The sequence below is a fragment of the Schistocerca serialis genome, chromosome 9 (genome assembly GCF_023864345.2).
Source record: "Schistocerca serialis cubense isolate TAMUIC-IGC-003099 chromosome 9, iqSchSeri2.2, whole genome shotgun sequence".
Lineage (NCBI taxonomy): Eukaryota > Metazoa > Arthropoda > Insecta > Orthoptera > Acrididae > Schistocerca > Schistocerca serialis.
This window is the reverse complement of record NC_064646.1, coordinates 35,947,159-35,967,141: the sequence shown is the minus strand read 5'-3', so window position 1 is coordinate 35,967,141 and position 19,983 is coordinate 35,947,159. Positions and strand designations below refer to the sequence as shown.

Sequence of the window (19,983 nt, the reverse complement as noted above, 5' to 3'; positions counted from 1 at the left end):
TGACGACGTTTAAATTTGCAACGAAGCTCCTTTTGCTTTCTTAGCAGCTTTCTGACACGGCTTTCTGATACAGCTGTCGAGGGACGACGAGTGTTTCCCATCTTGCACACGCCAGGGTAAGGCGTCCCGGTAATGCGCAACACCGTCAGTGCTGTAGATGAAATTTACACGAGGTAATATGAAATCTGTTTCTCTAAGCATCAGTATCTTCCTACCTTTCTTTTATTCCTAATCACAGCCGTAATCGATGATGCTGTAACGGTCTTGGGGTCACTCATTCCCTGTTCTGAGTTAACTAATTCGAAAAGTTCGGGCCTGTTGGTGACCAGGAGACCTAAAACGTTATTTTCAGGAGTCGGTGGCACCTCCGCAAGAGAGGCGTTGTGCATCGCCATAACTTCTGAAATTCCGAGAGAGTGCGTTGCAGGAAAATTCTGGCAACATTTAGCTTCCTCTCAGGCATATTTTTCCAAATGATTACAACGTGGAAATCGGAGAAATTTGATTTCCCTGAATCGCTTAAGGCAGATGCTGGGATGGTTCCTTCGAAAGGGCAAGGCCGCTTTTCTTCTCCACCCTGGACACAATCTGAGCTTGTGCTCCGTCTCTCATGACCTCGTTGTCGACGGGACGTTAAACACTAATCTCTTCCTCCTCCGCGGAGAGATTGAAACTCATACGGAAGTTTACAGACAGCCTCTTTTCCCACGCGACATTTTTGTATGGATTAGGGAAGCGAAGGAAAGGATAAGCCAGTGATGCTAGGCATAACGTCCGCCACATTCTTCTGAGGTGGCTTGCTTAGTATGGGTTTAGCTGGTCACGGTAATTGATGTTGAGAAACTGCTATAGTCAACGAAGCTGAACAAAACTCCAGGGCTCGATAGCGTCCATGTGAGATTTTACAAAGAATCCACTCCTGACTTACCCTCTCTTTTAACCATATATCCCTTGAGGAAAAGAATCTGTGCCCAATAGTTGGAAGGATTCTCACATGACAACCCGAACGCCATGGATGGAGGCAGTCAGATACATTCAGTATTTGTTGATTTCAGAAAAGGATTTGATCCAGTACCACATGAAAATGGAGAGTCATGGACAGACATAAAATTAGTTTCAGTTACGTTCCAGGGAATTAAGTTGAACCCTTCCTGTTGATTTTGTATGTTAATAACCTGCCAGAGAATATTAAGAGTAACCTCAGACTTAGCCCGCCCGGTTAGCCATGCGGTCTAACGCACTGCTTCCCGAGCGGGAAGCCGTGCTGGTCCCCGGCACGAATCCGCCTGGCGGATTAGTGTCGAGGTTCGGTGTGCCGGCCAGTCTGTGGGTGGTTTTTAAGGCGGTTTTCCATTTGCCTCGATGGATGCGGGCTGGTTCCACTTATTCCACCTCAGTTACACTATGTTGGCGATTGTTGCGCAAACACTGTCTCCACGTACGCGTACACCATAATTACTCTACCACGCAAGCATTAGGGTTACACTCGTCTGGAATGAGACGTTCCCGGGGGGTCCACTGGGGACCGAACTGCACAATAACCCTGGGTTCGGTGTGGGGCGGCGGTATGGTGAGCGGACTGCTGTGGCCTGTTGTGGGGTTCCGAGGGCTACGGCGAGGACGAAGCCTCTCCGTCGTTTCTAGGTCCCCCAGTTCAATACAATACAACCTCAGACTTTTTAGTGATAATACAGTATTATCTGAAAAACATGGGACAAACATCCAGTGATGGTTACGTTATAAGTTATTGCATAATTCCTCATCTGCTTCCCTTAAAAAAAAATCCGTGACTGAGAGTCCTATGAGATATGGACTAAGGAAAACTCCTGAGTGTCAGAAACTGGTTGTGAATCTCTAAGTGTGAAAGCTGTATAAGCGTCGAATTATTTCTGGTCCCTTGAACTTTTTCCTATTCCGATTCGACTGCATTACTATACACAAGCATTCTGTAACCAAACCGAACAAAATGTTAACCACGCTACCAAGAGATCCCAAATATGGCTTTGGAACGCTGTGGTGTAGAAGTGGTTCCAGGCGGTGGGATGACTCCCGATCGCTGGCGTAAGTCGTGGCGGTGAAGTGGCTGCGTGTGTGCGCCGGCCAGTTCTGTGGCGTCAACGCAGTAGGAGGTGTGCACGTAACGGTGCAGGGCGTAAAAACAGTGGTCGTAAGAAGATCCTGACAGACAGGGACCGGGGATAAGAGTCACGCCTTGTCAGTAACATCCAGTTGAAAACTCGACAGGAGTTGCGACTGTCAGGCCCACCTCAACTGGTTTCCTGACGACCACTGCGAAAGAAACTGCATTCAGTGGGCATAACGAGTCGGGTTTCAGGCAAAAGGTCAATGCTCACAGCGGAATACAAAGCTGGCCGTCTTCAGTGGTCGAAGCAACACAGGAGCTGCGCTGTTCAGTTGCTGACTGACTGGGTGCGTTTAGTTTGGTCCCCGGAGTCGCGATTTTGCCTGAGCTGTGGTTCAGATCAGAGGTGATTGTGTGTTGTTGTGAGGCTGTTTTCCGTGCCGTTACCGGGGCCCACCATTCATGTTACTGTACACATGAACTATTTCTACATTCTGGGCTACCGAGTGCTGTTTTCTTCTTGCATCCTCGTCGTGAATATGCTGTAGACATTCCCATCTTCCAAGACAACAGCGGTGTCCACAGGCCTGTATACGCACGTTTCTGTTTTGACGGACAGTCGAAGCAACTTGTCGCTACTCAACGCGTTCGATAAGTCCTCCTTAACTTACAGAAGCGGTGGGGTTATTCAGAACGACAGGCGAAACTTAGCAGTCAACATTCCTTAAGTTTGGTAGCTCTACGGGATCTAATCAGGAATTAGTGACTTCAGCTGTATTTACCACATTTGAAGAAATTTGTGTACCCTCTCGCCCACCGAATTTTGGTGCATTACGAAGGATAGACGCGGTATTACATGACACAGCGTGAGGTCGCCTGGCGGAGAGGGACGCTGACGACTTAATATTTTTGTCCGGTATGCTTGCTTGTAAGAGGAGTTCGGCACATTTGAGTATATTGCTCAGTCAGTTCTCAGTAGAGAGATGAGGAACTGATAATTTGGGATACTCATCTACGTAGCCCTGTAATTGTAATATGTGTTACGGGTGCATTTCAGAATCTAACCTCACCAGTCGCCAGATGGAGGCGGCTGCCGTGTCAGCTAGTTGGCAGGCGCCCCTGTTTTGCGAAACCGCGACACTCGCCATATGCCAACACCCAGAGTACTCCTCGTGTTGCGACACACGGCAGTCCGTGTCTCGAACAGCGCCACGCGCCCAAGCTGCTGTTAACCCGTCTGCTGTTGTTAATTTGTTGCGCTTCATCAAGGAAGACCGCTCTGAAACTGGACTGTTTGCGCACGATTTTTATTTTCTGTCTCTACACGCAGAGGTGGGATCTTGAGTGTTTTGCTGGAATGAAGAGGAACTAGGTGCTGATTCGATACGTTGTCGATTGGCCCCTTCCTATCCATTGGTGGAACTCGCGCAATATACCAATTTTCTATTAGGACACTAATGTCGGAAGAATTCTGACACCTACTGTCGCCAAGTGCCCGGCCGACGAATTAGCTTTCATCATTCGGCGGCGTTCTAACATTCATCCGCTGTTGCGAGACACTAAACTTTGAACGTGGTAGTCTCAAGTGGGTGGGTACCACGTGTAGAATGCAGCAGTGTAGTGCGCTGCCTTTGCGTAGTCAGCAGGTAGGTATCTGTCGACCGGGCCAGCTGATAATGAGCCTACGTTCCCAGCTCGAAACGGTCCTTCGACGCATGTTGTGATAGAATGAAGAGCGAGCACAGGCCACCCTGGAGAAACACAGTACACTGTACAGAACTGCGCTAGGTATTCAAGTTTAATTTTACCTCCCTTTCACGTATGGTACGCGGTACGTAGCGCTTTGCTGTGATGAGAGAAGTCGTGGAAGACAGGTTTCCGACAAAAAATACACAAATTGTCCGAGTCATGAGGGCGGTGACTAGCTTGTTCGAGCAGTTTACTGTTCCTTCGGCTATTGCGATTCGTCGTAGGATACACTCGTGGGGAAGATAATAACTCCTTATACAAGCATCGCAGTATCACGATAATATCAAGTAGTAAAATAAATAAACGCCAAACAAAATCAGAAAACCTACGAATACAGTAAACGTGGCAAGAGCACACATCGTGCAGAGAACCAGGTTGCTCTGAGCCAGGTGGTAACATCACGCCACAGATCTCTCCACCTGAAGTAGAAAAAACTCATTTATGGGAATTTTCCATTAGACTTAGAGTTTCTTTCCGTTATTTTAGAAGTGAATGACACTGTTTGAAATGCAGTGTGGTACGTTCTGACGTAACTATAACTACTGTGGGAAATCGAGATTATCCTTGGTGCACAGGACATATGATGTGCCATGTATTTCAGCGCATCTTACACTTTATCTGAGAGATACTGCCGTATTGTCTCGTTTCTTCACCTAAGATCAAATGAAGGTATTGGATTGGATTGTTGTCTCAGAGATAATGGATGCATAGTACTCTGCACCTTCGGGATTATCGGACTGGTGTAGAAAAGAAACTCCGCGCAGCTGTTCTTTGTTCTTATTTTGCCAACCATAAAATGGCTTAAAGGTACAGGGTACTTATAAATGGTGGAAAAATCGAAATTTTCAACAACTTTATTAAATCTATAGTCTTTCCTGATTACATTGGTATTTACATTATAGAGTTTCAAATTAAAAATGAACTATGTATACCAAATTTTAAAGTTACGGTCATGTATGCTACCACGCCCCCTTTATTTCTGTTCCAGAAACCAGTATTATATCGAAAAGAACTGTGAACTTTCTGTTTCCAGCGATTATACGTATGATAAATTGTATATGTTGGTAACAGTGCAGGTTTCTAGTGTCTCTAAACGTTTATCTTGGCTAGTATTTACTTTTGTTTCGCTGAAGCAGTTTGTTCACGTGTTACTGAATGTTGGTTGCCTAAGTGCTACATATATTCGTGGAAGTACAAATCCTTTAAAATGTGCAACAAATACGAATTATGGCACGCATCAAAAAACTCAATAAAAGGGAATTCCATGGTAACCAGTTTACAAACAAAGCAAGCCACTCTGTTGAAAGTAGCCGATGTATCAGTTCTTCAGGGAAGAAACTCCCACATGGCACGCCTCCTGGTGATTCAAATTTCTGTGTTAACAATGACGCTGTTTGTAGTGGATTTGTTGTTGTTGATGTGGGCATCTTATCTTCTTTGATAAAGGAAGAGGCGAAATGTAAATAATGTGATGGTGTAGACTGTCTGGAAGTAACTGAACAACAAAGTAGCAGGAAGGGTTTAGCGTCAAAATTAGTTGTTCTGTGTAGATTCTGCAATAAATCTACCTCGAAAATGACTTCGAACATTGTGCATACTTCATATGATGTGAATTTGAATTGAGTGTATGCGATGGGTGCAATAGGAAAATGAAAAAAGGCTGCTCAAATGTTTTGTGGTTTGATGGATCTTCCTCCTCCTCCCAGTAGGTTCAGAAAGTACATAAAAATACTTTTAGGTGCCTTGAGGGTCGTGTCTACAGCATCTATGAAACGTGCAGTAGAAGAAACTGTAAATATTAGTGGAACCAGGGACATGGCAACGTCGAGGACATCGTTCCTTGAATTGTGTTGTAAGTGCTACTTCTCTGGAAAATGGAAAAGTTGTTGATGTTAAGTGCTTATCTAAGTACTGCCACACCTGCCATGGTAACACTAAAGGACATATAGAACACCAGTGCTCTAAGAATTATAACGGTTACAGTGGAGGTGTGGAGTGTGATGGAGCTCTAAAAATATTTCAGAGGTCGGTGCCCGTTTATAACGTTAGATATACGAAGTACCTAGGCGGTGGGGACTCTAAAGCTTTTAATAAAATTAATGAGTTCAATGTTTATGGTGATACCTTGGTAACAAACCTGGAGTCTTGTGGACATGTGCAAAAGAGGTTGGGTGCTAGATTGAGGAAGCTACGAAGAGAAATGAAACGAAAGTTGCTATCTGATGGAAAATCTCTGTCTGGCCGAGGCAGATCGACAGAAACTGAAATATACCTTCTTCAGAGTTATTATGGACTGGCCATTAGACGAACTGCATCTCTGAATGATGTTACAGCAATGAGAAAAGCTGTATGGGCCACCTACTTTCGTAGCCCTAAGCAGGTTCAAAAATATTCAAAATACTTCTAATTTGTTTAGAAAGTGTGCTGCATTACCTGATGTCAACAAAAAAATCTGTAAAACATATACATTATAAACAGTGCCTGAAAGAAATAGGTGTTGATTTTTATATAGTACTGAGCTGGAAAAGTACCCTGTATAAGGACTGATATTAATCGTCAGAAGACAAATAGAAACCAACTTTTGGAATAACTAATAGTTCACAATGGGTCAATTTTTTTCTCGTAACTGATTTTTAACTGACACACATGAACAGTTTTTGTAAGGTAAAGTAGAGAACGTATAGATCGATAAATGCAGTTGCATCTTACACATAACCAGAACCAATGAAGCAAATTTCAAGTAATCCAGACTGATAGAAGGAAAGGTATTTCTGCTGGTTCTGACTGGCACAGAATGATTCTAATTGTAAAATAACCTAGTCTCTATGTAAATCTTCGGAAAGTAGTTCTGTTAGTTATATATTACTGTACTTGAGACATTATTGTTGGAGGCTGTAGATGTACAATCAGCCTACACTGATTATGTACTGTACAGTTAAGCTTTTATTCACACTAGAAAACTTGTGATTGCTAGCTGTGTTACGATGAGCTACCTGAAATTCTACCTTTTTTAAAATGTTGTTTAGGATTGTTTTTACTTGTAAATGTTTTTTTTTTTCGTTTTCGGAAGTTGTGCATATCAAGTAGTGTATTATTAACAGTCTCGTGTATACTGCAAGAAATGATGCATCTATTATAATGATCTGACAAACTGTTTTATTTAATTGCAGGCTGTCTCTTCGAAAAATACCAAAGCTTCTCCGCACTGTTGTCACCACAGAAAGGTACGATTTAACATTGCTATCTGTCTTCTAAACGCCATTATTTACCAGCCTTTCCGCTGTACGACTTTTGTTTCAATATTAAGAAATAACTTTTTAGAGAGAGAGTTTTTAAAATCGAATAGTCAAAGCAGTGGTCCATGTGCGCAAGGATATTTATGGCGATACTGTGTCTTTTCTGAAAAATATTATTTTTAATTAATCGTATGTATTAGTATTCGGCGCTTGCAGGTTGAAGTATATCGGTAGTGGGTAGTCTATACAAAAGAAAGTTATTTTGCTTTTCTTGTACGCCCTAAACATGTTAGAACGCATTTGTGGCCTCAGATTACGCATTGAAGTGACATTTCGTTCGAAAATATATATTTTACGTGTAAGGTAAAATAGATTTTCATGTTAAATAAAACTATGGAACAAATTTTCAGATCAATAACTAAAGATCGCTGTACAGCAGATCTCGTGAACTTGTTGTTGCATGTTTACTGTGTAAAATCAAAAGAACTGATTCTGTTTCACAGAGGGTGTCTTCCACCATTATATAACGCACTTATTTAAGTTTATTTACAAATTCCGTACCACGAACGTCTTCCGAAAGGTAGGAGCCGGAGGCTTCTACTGATATTTTCTGGTTACTGAAACAAGCATTTTTATTTTAATATCCTATTTCATTCGCGTCACCATACGCTTGAGGTTGGAGGCTTGTGCAAACAAGTGTAATGCGAATGAGTAAATCAAATTTCAAATGTTGCCACATATTTCAGTTAGAGTAAGAGCAGCATACGACGGTATATCTGTAATGAAAAGTATGTTATTTTTGATAGAATAGGCACAATGCTCTTCAAATACTCTACATTGTCATCATCATCGTCATCGACATGGTATTTACTGCATTCGGGCATATTATTATGGGATATAAAGGCCATGAAATGTCCTCTGCCACACTCAGATCATCATTATCAACCATTTCACATCCACTGGTAAATAAAGCCCTCTTCCAGACTTGTCTTTGCGTGTTATCTAATGCTGTCTGCCCATCTTCCACTAGAACTTTTCTTGCAATCTATCAGGGAATGCCACTTTGCTCAAGTCCCCTCATTTAATTTTCATTAGAGTCACTACGTCTTTCATTCCATTCTTTTCCCAAACTCAGTAACTCGTACTGTGACTTCGTTGTTAATTTTCGTTACTTTCTTTTTTTGCCTTCATTGTACATTATTTTAGTCTTATTATCACTGATTGCAGGCATACTTTGATACTTTGTTACTTTGTTTATTAAGTTCGCTGTTTCTCATCTTTACTAGAGGGAAACAGTGTAATTTTCCACAAACAAGTAATTCGTCTCGGTTTTGCCAGTGTAAGAATCTGAAAACATCACTCATGGCAGCTGAGAATTGTTACGTTGATGGGATATATCGTTTTCATACTCCTCTGTCTATTCTGAATTTTTCGCTGTCCTACCATTATTTTCAGAATGGCACCGTTTTTATCATTAACTGTTTTTCTGTTCCATCTCATAAACCATGCAAATATTTACAGGTCTTCGGTTTTTAGACAATTTGGTCTCTATTATTAATTACTGTACTGTTTGCGATCTTCGTTGATGAAATGTCTCTGCCACCCTAGGTAAGTTTCTGCGACGTGTGCTTCATACTGTTATTGTTTTCAGTTGTTTTTCGCGTCAAATTTCTATTAGCCTTTCACATCCTTTAGACGTCGTTTCTTTATAGTTCTGTTTAATACATCTTCTACCGTGTTGTTGTCACCAGTCGTTTCCTCGAGGCCCTCGCCTTCTCTTCAGTGTCTTGTTGAGTTAGAGATTTCCTTCAATTCGTTGCGAAACTTTGGTCCTTAGACACAATAGGTGGAACTGAAAAAGGAGCTAAATAACATCAAATGGTCTATGTTAGGCGTATCAGAAATACAACGAAAAATCGATGACAAAGCGGAATTCAAATCTTGAAATGGTCTTTATTGTAAACAAGGAAATTGTACATAATGTTAGAAACATTGAAGGAATTTTATACAGAGTGGTTAGAAACAGTCCGAAAAGTTTGTAACGGCAGATTGTGCTGAGAAATAAGAGTTATGAAAAAATTTCGGTACATTGCGCCGTTTCCGAGTTATTTAACATTCAGGTTAGCCAATCAAGTCGTCACGCGGGCAAATACAAGCACTTGCACGTGCTAAAACGCGGTTATTCACAGACATCTGTGGGTCGGTGGGTTGCCACTTGTTCAAATACTCATTATCAGTTAAAATGGGCTTTTTTCGGACGTGATGAATTTAAGTTAGGTGAGCAAAAGCTAAGTTTCTTCGGTTTGAGGAAACCGAACGAAGAACGCGTGTGGTGTCACCGCGTTAGGCAGGCAGCTTGTATTTACGCACGCGGCGGCCTCATTGGCTCCCTTCGACACTAAAATGAGTCGGGAACGGTTCAACATATCGAATTTTTTTCTTAAGAATTCTTTCTCAGCACGACCTCCCCTGCGACACCCTTACATGCTTATCAGATTCTTTCTGATGACCATGTAAAGTAGCAAGGCATGTTTTTTAAAAAAAAAATTATTTCACTGAAAACATTCAAATCCATGTGGGAACATGCTCACGTTCTGATGAGGAAGTAGAAGAGCTCTACAGAGAGTTATAGATACTAATAACAAGCAGAAAATGCCGCTACAAGATTATATTGGCTTATTTAAAGCGAAAATAGGACGAAACTAAAAAATTGGGGAAGTTCAAATATCATACTAGAGATGACGGAGTACATATTTTATTCTGATTCACCGAGATGATCATGATTCTTGTTCTTAACAAATGCTTCTATAAAAAGATAAATCTAAAATGCATGTGGCGAGAACCAAATGGAACGAAACGTGAAACTGACTTTACTTTATGAAGTAGTACACGAATTACTTCTGTTATTTCAAGTATCCCTTTACAACTACCAAATATGAGTGTTTATTATACCCCATGCACTTCGTTTAAAACATCGTTATTAGTTATATTTGAAGCAATAAAGTTTAACGCTTATGGTAAAGAATAAGCATTTTAATAGTTGCAAAGACGGATTTGAAATCCTGTATCTAATTATACAGAAAGTGTGGACACTGTAGTTAGACAAATGGAGACAGTGTACAGCATGTGATAATCCTAAACAGCTTCAGAATTTCAGGTGGTCTTGACTCTACAAGATTTGCAGTAAAAAATATACACAAACTCATGAGGCAATATTTGAGAAATGAAAATTGTGCGAACTTGTTTAAGAATAGGGTGGTATCAAAGATGAAATTGCCGGCTTGGAAATTGAAGATATGCTGACATATGTGGAAAAGGTAATTACTTAGCAGAAATGCTAACGCAAACGCCGGAAGAACAACGCGGTGCTCGCGGAATATGAAATCTGCAACGTTAGCGCTGTAGAACTTCAAGACTCGTCTCCGTGTGAGCTGGAGTGAGAACTCGGACGCGTGGGCGCAGACTGCCTGGGAATCCCCGTTGTGGGCGAAATAGACGGCCGCCCGTCTGCCGGGCGCACACACGCCGCCGTGCTCTGCTCTGCTCTGCTGGCACGGCGCCCCGGGCCCTGGCCCCCGCTGCCGTGTGCGCACATGTGACGTTGCTCACCCACCCACGCAGCCGGCAGGGCGGGCGCGGCGCTGAGTGGGGTCAACGCGCACAGTCTCCAGCCACGTGTGTGAGAACGGAAGCGAATGTGGATAAATGGGCTAAAAGTGTTGACACCGTGAAGAGTAAACGTGCAAAACGGCACTCACTCTCCCACCTCACTCGCGCTGACCCACACAATCGCTAGATCTTACACGCCGTAAGACAACTACGAGCTCAGCTGCTTTCCTGGACTTGCGTCTCTGACTCAAACAGGAACTGTTTGTGCGCGAACAATGGTTACGACCCTTCTTCGCATTCTCTGCGTTACAACGAAGGAAGGAAATGGGCTATCCCGTTGCAATGCAACCATCCTGGCATTCGGCTTAAGCGATTTCGGGAAATCATAGACAGCCTAAATCTGAATGACTGGACGTAGATTTTAACCGCTGCCGTCCCTAATGCAAGTGCACCGTGCTAAATTCTTACGTATTTGTATTCGTAGGAACCTGATCTGCGGAGATATGATACTGCGTGAAGAGTTTGACAGAGCACTGAAAGACCTAAGTCGAAACAAGGCCCCGGGAGTAGACAACATTCCGTTAGAACTACTGACAGCCTTGGGAGAGCCAGTCCTGACAAAACTCTACCATCTGGTGAGCAAGGTGTATGAGACAGGCGAAATACCCTCAGACTTCAAGAAGAATATAATAATTCCAATCCCAAAGAAAGCAGGTGTTGACAGATGTGAAAATTACCGAACTATCAGTTTAATAAGTCACAGCTGCAAAATACTAACGCGAATTCTTTACAGACGCATGGAAAAACTGGTAGAAGTCAACCTCGGGGAACATCAATTTGGATTCTGTAGAAATGTTGGAACATGTGAGGCAATACTGACCCTACGACTTATCTTAGAAGCTAGATCAATTAAAGGCAAACCTACGTTTCTAGCATTTGTAGACTTAGAGAAAGCTTTTGACAATGTTGACTGGAATACGCTCTTTCAAATTCTGAAGGTGGCAGGGGTAATATACAGGGAGCGATAGGCTGTTCACAATTTCCACAGAAACCAGATGGCAGTTAGAAGAGTCGAGGGGTTCGAAAGGGAAGCAGAGGTTGGGAAGGCAGTGAGAGAGGGTTGTAGCCTGTCCCCGATGTTATTCAATCTGTATATTGAGCAAGCAGTAAAGGAAACAAAAGAAAATTCGGAGTAGGTATTAAAGTCCATGGAGAAGAAATAAAAACGTTGAGGTTCGCCGATGACATTGTAATTCTGTCAGAGACAGTAAAGGACTTGGAAGAGCAGTTGAACGGAATGGACAGTGTCTTGAAATGAGGATATAAGATGAACATCAATAAAAGCAAATAGCAAAACTCATTTACTACTTTAAGCCTCCCATTTCCTAATCTAATTCCCTCAGCATAACCCGACTTAATTCGACTACATTCCATTATCCTCGTTTTGCTTTTGTTGATGTTCATCTTATATCCTCATTTCAAGACACTGTCCATTCCGTTCAACTGCTCTTCCAAGTCCTTCACTGTCTGTGACAGAATTACAAAGGCGAATGCAGTATGATACCTTTACAGAGGCCACTGCTTCTTATCACGCCTTTGTCCAGATAATAATTGCACTTTGTTTCTAATGACTTCGTCATCGACGGGACTTTAAACTGTGTCCTAGTAGTCCTACCTATGTTGTTTCATCTGGTACGAACATATTGCCCTGATTGAAATATTCTGAGACCACTCCAACGCTGAGAATAAGTCGGACTCCTAACCTCATTTTTCAGCTTCTATATTTCAGTGCACCTACATCCATACTCCACAAACCACTGTGAAAAGCGTGGTAGTGGGTGCTTCCCGTGGTACTGTGTATGAGGACATTTTCCTGTTCTTCTTTTGTATGGACCGTGGGGAGAATGGCTGCTAAAATGCCTCGTAATTAATCTACAGGTGCGATGAGATGGGAGTTGCAGTGCAGTGGTATTCCTGGATCTCACTCAATGCCGGTTTCTTGAAACTTTGTAAATTGTTTTTTAGCCTATTTGATCCTCTGCTGCCTTCACTATTTCATTTTTCAAGGCTCGCCTTCTGTTGTACTCCTTGCCCCTGTTTCAGGCAATCGCCTGGTATTACGAGTTGTATTAAATAACGGGGATTTTGTAATTTCGCTTGTTGTATTAGCCCGTTTCTGGCATTTTCTCCGGTTAACTTGTCCGAAAATAATCTGTGTAGTACTGGCTATCCTGGATATTTAGACTGTTTGGTAGCAGCGGTGACTGTTTATTTTGTATAAAAATGGATCGGAAACGTTAACTGTTTATTTTGGTGGGTCTGCCCTGATTAAAACAAGGATTTACGAGTAGTGGCTATAAGCGTTTCGAAGAAGACCGTGAAGACTTTGAACATGACTACTGTCCTGAACGCCGAAGCACAGCGTCAGGGACCGAGCGAGGTGGCGCAGTGGTTAGCACACTGGACTCGCATTCGGGAGGACGACGGTTCAATCCCGCGTCCGGCCATCCTGATTTAGGTATTCCGTGATTTCCCTAAATCGCTACAGGCCAATGCCGGGATGGTTCCTTTCAAAGGGCACGGCCGACTTCCTGCCCCGTCCTTCCCTAATCCGATGAGACCGATGACCTCGCTGTCTGGTCTCCTTCCCCAAACCAACCAACCACAGCGTCAGGGAATGAAACCGTGTAAAAGTGAAAGAAATGATTATAATTATAAGGATCTCCGACTCACGATCAGACAAGTCGCTGCTGATGTTGGCAAAGCAACTAGCTCATGTCATGAAATTTTTTCAGGCGTTTTCGGTATGCAACATGTCGCAACAAAATTTGTTGCAAAATTGTTGAATTTCGAACAAAAACGGCGGTGAATGCAAGCTGTTCAGAAGTCGCTAGAAAGAGTCAGCAGCGAAGCAGAATAACCGGAAGGTGACATCACAGATGATGAAACATGGGTTTTATGGATATTTCATTGTAACTGAGGCTGAATCATCCCAGTGGAAGCATTCTCGATCGATAAGATTGTAAAAATCTCTACAAGTCCGGTCAAATGTGAACGTTATATACTATTTGTATTCTTGGATTTTAAAATCACGGTGGACCATGAGTTGTGCCTAAGAGGGCTCACATGTCTTTTGGGAATATATGCATGGTCAGCATGGGTCCCTGGCCCTTGCGGTGCTGTGCTGTTAAGTCCAGCCTTCTACGATTCTTCCTCCCCTCCCCTCGCCAACCATTCCATTGGGTGGTGTCTTGGATTTGGCGTATGATTTTGAACATGTGTTTATTTTTCTCTTCCGACATGTTATAAAACTTCTCAGTTTAATAAACACAGCCTACCGAAATGCCTTCACAAAAGAAGACGAAGGAAAATATTCCAGAATTCGAATCAAGAACAGCTGCCAACATGAGTAACGTAGAAGTAAATATCCTCGGAGTAGTGAAGCAACTTAAATCACTTAATAAAAGCAAGTCTTCTGGTCCAGACTCTATACCAATCAGGTCCCTTTCAGAGTATGTTGATGCATTAGCTCCATACTTACGTCATATACAACCGTTCTCTCGACGAAAGATCCGTACCCAAAGACTGGAAAGTTGACAGGTCACAACAATATTCAAGAAAGGTAGTAGGAGTAATCCACTAAATTACAGGCCCATATCGTTAACGTCGATATGCGGCAGGATTTTGGAACATATATTGTGCTCGAACATTAGGAATTACTTCGAAGGAAACGGCCTATTGACACACAGTCAGCATGCATTTAGAAAACTAGTTCCTGTGAAACACAACTAGCTCTTCATTCACATGAAGTGTTGAGTGCTATTGACAAGGGATTTCAGATCGATTCCGTATTTCTGGATTTCCGGAAGGTTTTTTACACTGTGCCACACAAGCGGCTTGTAGTGAAATTGCGTGCGTATGGAATATCGTCTCAATTATGTGACTGGATTGGTGATTTCCTGTCAGAGGGGTCACAGTTCGTAGTAATTGACGGAAAGTCATCGAGTAAAACAGAAGTGATTTGTGGCGTTCCCCAAGGTAGTGTTATAGGCCCTTTGCTGTTCCTTATCTATATAAACGATCTGGGAGACAATCTGAGCAGCTGTCTTCAGTTGTTTGCTTATGACGCTGTCGTTAATCGATGAATAAAGTCATCAGAAGATCAAAACAAATTGCAAAACGATTTCGAAAAGATATCTGAATGGTGCGAAAATTGGCGGTTGACCCCGAATAACGAAAAGTGTGAGGTCATCCACATGAGTGCTAAAAGGAACCCATTAAACTTCGGTTACACGATAAATCAGTCAAATATAAAGGCCGTAAATTCAACTAAATACCTTGGAATTACATTTACGAACAACTTAAATTGGAAGGAACACACACAAAATGTTGTGGGGAAGGCTAACCAAAGACTGCGTTTTATTGGCAGGACACTTAGAAAATGTAACAGATCTACTAAGGAGACTGCCTATACTACGCTTGTCCGTCCTCTATTAGAATACTGCTTGCGGTGTGGGTGCTTACCAGATAGGACTGACGGAGTACATTGAAAAAGTTCGAAGAAAGGCAGCATGTTTTGTATTATCGCGAAATATGGGAGAGAGTGTCACTGAAATGATACAGGATTTGGGCTGGACACCATTAAAAGAAAGGCGTTTTTCGTTGCGACGGAATCTTCTCACGAATTTCCAATCACCAACTTTCTCCTCCAAATGCGAAAATATGTTGTTGAGACCGACCTACATAGGGAGAAACGATCACCACTATATAATAATGGAAACCAGAGCTCTCACGGAAAGATATAGCTGTCCGTTCTTTCCGCGCACTATACGAGATTGAAATAATAGAGAATTGTGAAGGTGGTTGGATGAACCCTCTACCAGGCACTTAAATGTGATTTGCAGAGTAACCATGTAGATGTAGATGTAGATCTTTAACTGCATGGCTCTGAGGGGCCTTGTCACGGTCCGTGCGGCTCCCCCCATCGGGGGGTCGAGTCCTCCCTCGGGCATTGGTGTCTGTTGTCCATAGCGTTTGTTAGTTTAAGTTAGATTCAGTAGTGTGTAGGCTTAGGGACCGATAACCTTAGCGGTTTGGTCCCATAAGACCTTACCACAAATTTCCAAATTTTTCCCATTGTTGGCTGGACCTACCATTCCCCTTCCATATTTTACAGAAGTGCGGACTGCGCGGGGAAGATAGTCCAACATGGTGTACATATATTCCAACTTTTGTGCCCTTCTGTCTATGCACGCTTCCTTTTTGGCAAAAGTAATACATTCAGAACCCAACACGGTAGCTATCCCATTGTGGTAGGGTCGTCAAATACCTGCACGGCAGTAGCGACCTGACTACGCAGGGATCGCACTATTGGCGCCTGCACTGAAAACTCCTGCATATACCAAGGAGTATGTGCCCATCGTGGCTGGATCATGGAGACTCCTGGGAACGATTACTGGGCCAGGTAACTGTTGCTGTGGCTGGATGACGCCCGTGAGGTGAGCCCTCATTCCAAATGAGTGGCACCAAGGCCGATGACTTGCAAATGAAGCGAATTCGTTCCTGTAACAATCACCCCTCATAATGGTCTCAGTGTGTTACAGGGTATTATTCTCCTCAGCGACCTTCTTTTACAGACCAGACTTGCCAATTTGGAGCAACAGGTTGTGCATTTCATCTGTCGTGTCCAACAGGGACCAAAAGACGATAGGTTTGATACTGCGGCCTCCTTCTTGGCCCTTGAAGAGGACTTGTAGGCTGAAAAGGTCAAGGTGATCATGTATCAATGTGATGTGAAACACTGTGTTCCCCCTCCCATGAAATGCTTCAAATGCATCTTTGGCTACATCTCTTTGCATTGTAATGCCAGACCCATCTATAGGCTTGTGGATGACAGTTGCACACAAATGCTCTTGTGCCGTTCCACCCTCCTCATATGATCAGCAGCAGAGCACATTATTCTCCCTGTTCACCTGACTGCGCCATCTCCCAAAGAGAAAAGAAAACCGGGGATTACAAGACTGCTGACCAACTCATGTATCAAGAGACCAAGAAGAAATATGATTGTCTGGATCCTATACGTATGACGATGATGTTAGCTACAGCTGATATCATGTCATCTTCTCTAGAGACAGTACCCTCAGCCATCAGCCATCTACGTCAGGCTCTTGAGGTTGCTCAACTAGTTTTGCTCCCCTGTGATGGGTGGGCTGGGGTGGGGGGGGGGGGGGGAGCGGCTTCTCCTACTGTTTCCCGGACACCCACTTTGGGAGCATTGACTCCCCATCCACCTTGGACATCGATCCCCCAAGCCCGAACTGGTGAAGCAACATCCTCCTCCAGCGTCTCTCACCAGGTAGGGGTCGCTTGGGACACTCCCCTCCCAAGATTCTGCTGATCTGCAACTGGATGCCAGCCAGTGGCTGAAGCCACAGGTTGCTGGTTGTAGGGCTTTGGGTACCTCGTCTGCCCCTGAAACTAGGGCAGTCAACCGTTTTCACACACCAAAATCTCCCTCTATGAAACTGGACAAAAATAAGACCTCTGAGACAAATATAAGACCTCTGAGACAAATTAAGTTCCGGTGGTTTCCATGCCATTGGACCCCACATGTTCTGGCTGTGTGCCTGAGGCAGAGTTTCTGGTGGTCCCTGTGGCATCAGATCCCCAAAACAACCTGCTTCAGAATGAATGTGTGTTGATGCCGAATCATCATGGTCGGTGGCAGCAGGCAATGCTGACTTCCCTCCTTGGTCCCTTCATACCACCATAGGATACTAATAGCGTCATAATCCAGTCGAACTGTAGCCGTTTTGTCCACCATCTGGCTGAGCTATGACATCTCTTACTACGCATTCCCCCTGCTTTCTGGATTAACCTCCAGTCAACTTGGTTCCCAGCTTTGCAAACACCTACCCTCTGCGGCTATCAGGCCTATTTTCAGAATCGAGCTGAATATGGAATAGCATCAGGCGTGATTTGCATGCACGTTCTGGACTCTGTCTACATTGCCGTCTGTGGATTTTACTATCTGTAATGTGTATTCCTCTCCTGATGGTGAAGTGTCTCAGAACGCTATGTTTGCACTGCCTTCTCAGTTCCCACCACCATTTCTCATTTTGAGTGACTTCAATGACCACAAACCTTTGTGGTATGGAACTACAACCACTGACCACATAAAGCTATCGAAACTTTGCTTGCAGAGCTCTACCTTTCTCTTGAGTAGCGTTGCCCTTGCACACATCTGTGTGGCATATGGATCTTATTTGGCCATTGATCTTTCTATTTGCAGCCCTGGCCTTCTCCCCTCCATCCATTGGAGATTGAATGATGGCTTGTGTGACAGTGATCATTTTCCAGTCATCCTGTCTCTTCCTTACTCGCCTGTGCGTCTCTACCTCTCAGATGCCTTTACCCATTGAGAGCATATCCGCAGCCAGACTGAAATCCCCTATTCCTTGGTATACCCCCTTCAGAAGACAGTACCTCGGTGGACTCCAAAATCCACATTAGCCCCATATATAAGAGAAAGGCGTCCCACAGGGTCCTGTATTGAAGTTGCCCTTTTCCTAGAGGCTGTCAGTGGTTTTGCAGCAGCTGTGTGGTGTACAGTGCCATTCTGCTGATATACTGACGATTTTTACATGTACTATTGCTTCTCCTCTGTGTGTGTTACTCAACACCGACTACAAGGTGCCATATGAAATGCACAGTCTTTGGCTCTCGCCCATGGCTTCTGTTTTTCAGCTGCCAAGATGTGCGTCATGTACTGCAGTCACCATTGTACTGTCCACCCACATCCAGAACTCTACCACAATGACCAATTGCTCAATGTGGTGAAGTTTTACACTTTCTGGGACCTGTATTCGATGCCCAGTTAATGTGGCTTCCCTATCATCACCGCCTTAAGCGAATGTGTTGGCCAGATCTTAATACTGTTCGCTGCCTCTGTAAAACCAGCTGTTGTGCAGACCCGCCTACACTTTTGCGACTTTACAAGGCTCTAATGCTGGAGTCTGGCCAGTGGCTCAGCATCGCCTTCAGCTGTACAGATGCTGGACTCGGTACAGCATTGTAGGGTCTATCTTGCAACAAGTGTCTTTTGGATGAGCTATGTTAACAGTCTGCTGGAGGATGCTTGGGAACCTCCACTGTAGATCAGGTGCCAACAACTTCTGCTGAACTCTGCAATACACATTTGCTGCTCCCTTGAACATATGAACTGCAGTGACCTTTTTCCTGGTAGGGGGAGACATCTCCCACAACAGCAGCCCAGGGCTGTAGTCACGATTGCAGTTCACATACAGTATCTCTCGTCTGAACTCTTAATTTCCCCCACTGTCGATTCCTGCCAGGAAGCAATTGTATACTCCCCAATGAAGTGTATTCTGTCCTCATATCTGTCTCGACCTATCGTTTGAACTGAAAGATTGTGTTGACCCCATAGTTCTTTACCTTCTGATCCTGGATGCATTTCTGGGTTCAGGAATAGTAAACACTGATGGCGCTGTGGTCGATGGGCAAATTAGTTTTGCCTATACACACACAAAGTGCAGTGAACTACGCTCCCTGCTAAACAGGTGCAATGTATTCACTGCAGATTTGGTGGCCGTGATTCAAGCTATCCATAATGTTTGTTCTTGCACCAGTGAAACTTTCTTAGTCAGCAGTGACCCTGAGTAATCTTTAGGCTATTGACCAGTGCTAACCTCTACATCGATTGGTTTGGGGCTTTACGGATCTCCTGTATAATCTCCATTAAGATGGATAGTCATTTGTCCTTGTCTGGAAACGAAGTCAAAGCTGGATCCTGGGGAATGAAATATTGACCAGTTGGCCAACGAGATCTCGGCTTTGGAAATGAGGATGCCGGAACTGGAAGTTTGATCGACTCTATGCCATCAGTTAATGGGGGCTTGGAACACGGATTGGTGTGCCTGCTATCTTCAAACAAACTGACAGCAATAAGGAGGGCCCGTCCATGTGGCATTCTTCCTTTCTTCCATTCTCTGTCAGCTTCATATTGGCCACACTTGGCTGACCCTCGGCTCTTCGCCTGACGTGAGAATCCATCCCGCTGTTAGTGTGGTGCCTGTGTGGCAGTGGCCCACATCCTGATGGGCTGCCCCAATTTGGCCACCTTACGGCAAAACCTTAAACTTGCTGACACGCCACCTCCGGTGCCAGCAGACGCTGCCACAGCTGCTGAGCTAGTTTTGCCTGTTGTCTCTGCAGGTGGTTGTTACACCTCTCTGTGAGGTACAGTACACTGGCCTCATCTGCAGGGTGCCCCGTCGACTGCTCTGA

The 19,983-nt window shown here is 43.8% G+C and overlaps 2 protein-coding genes across 11 annotated transcripts in view; one reads left to right on the top strand and one right to left on the bottom strand.

Annotated features, from left to right (window-relative positions):
- LOC126419883 (trichoplein keratin filament-binding protein) overlaps positions 1-19,983 on the top strand; it is a 791,911-nt gene that overhangs the window by 154,717 nt on the left and 617,211 nt on the right. For all 7 annotated transcript variants that reach the window (XM_050087142.1, XM_050087143.1, XM_050087140.1 and 4 more), the window contains exon 2: positions 7,003-7,056. The gene's annotated coding sequence lies outside the window, so the exon portion shown is untranslated. The remainder of the gene's footprint in view (positions 1-7,002; positions 7,057-19,983) is intronic.
- Positions 1-19,983, bottom strand: part of LOC126419882 (protein piccolo-like) — a 225,270-nt gene that overhangs the window by 121,694 nt on the left and 83,593 nt on the right. The window lies entirely within an intron of this gene.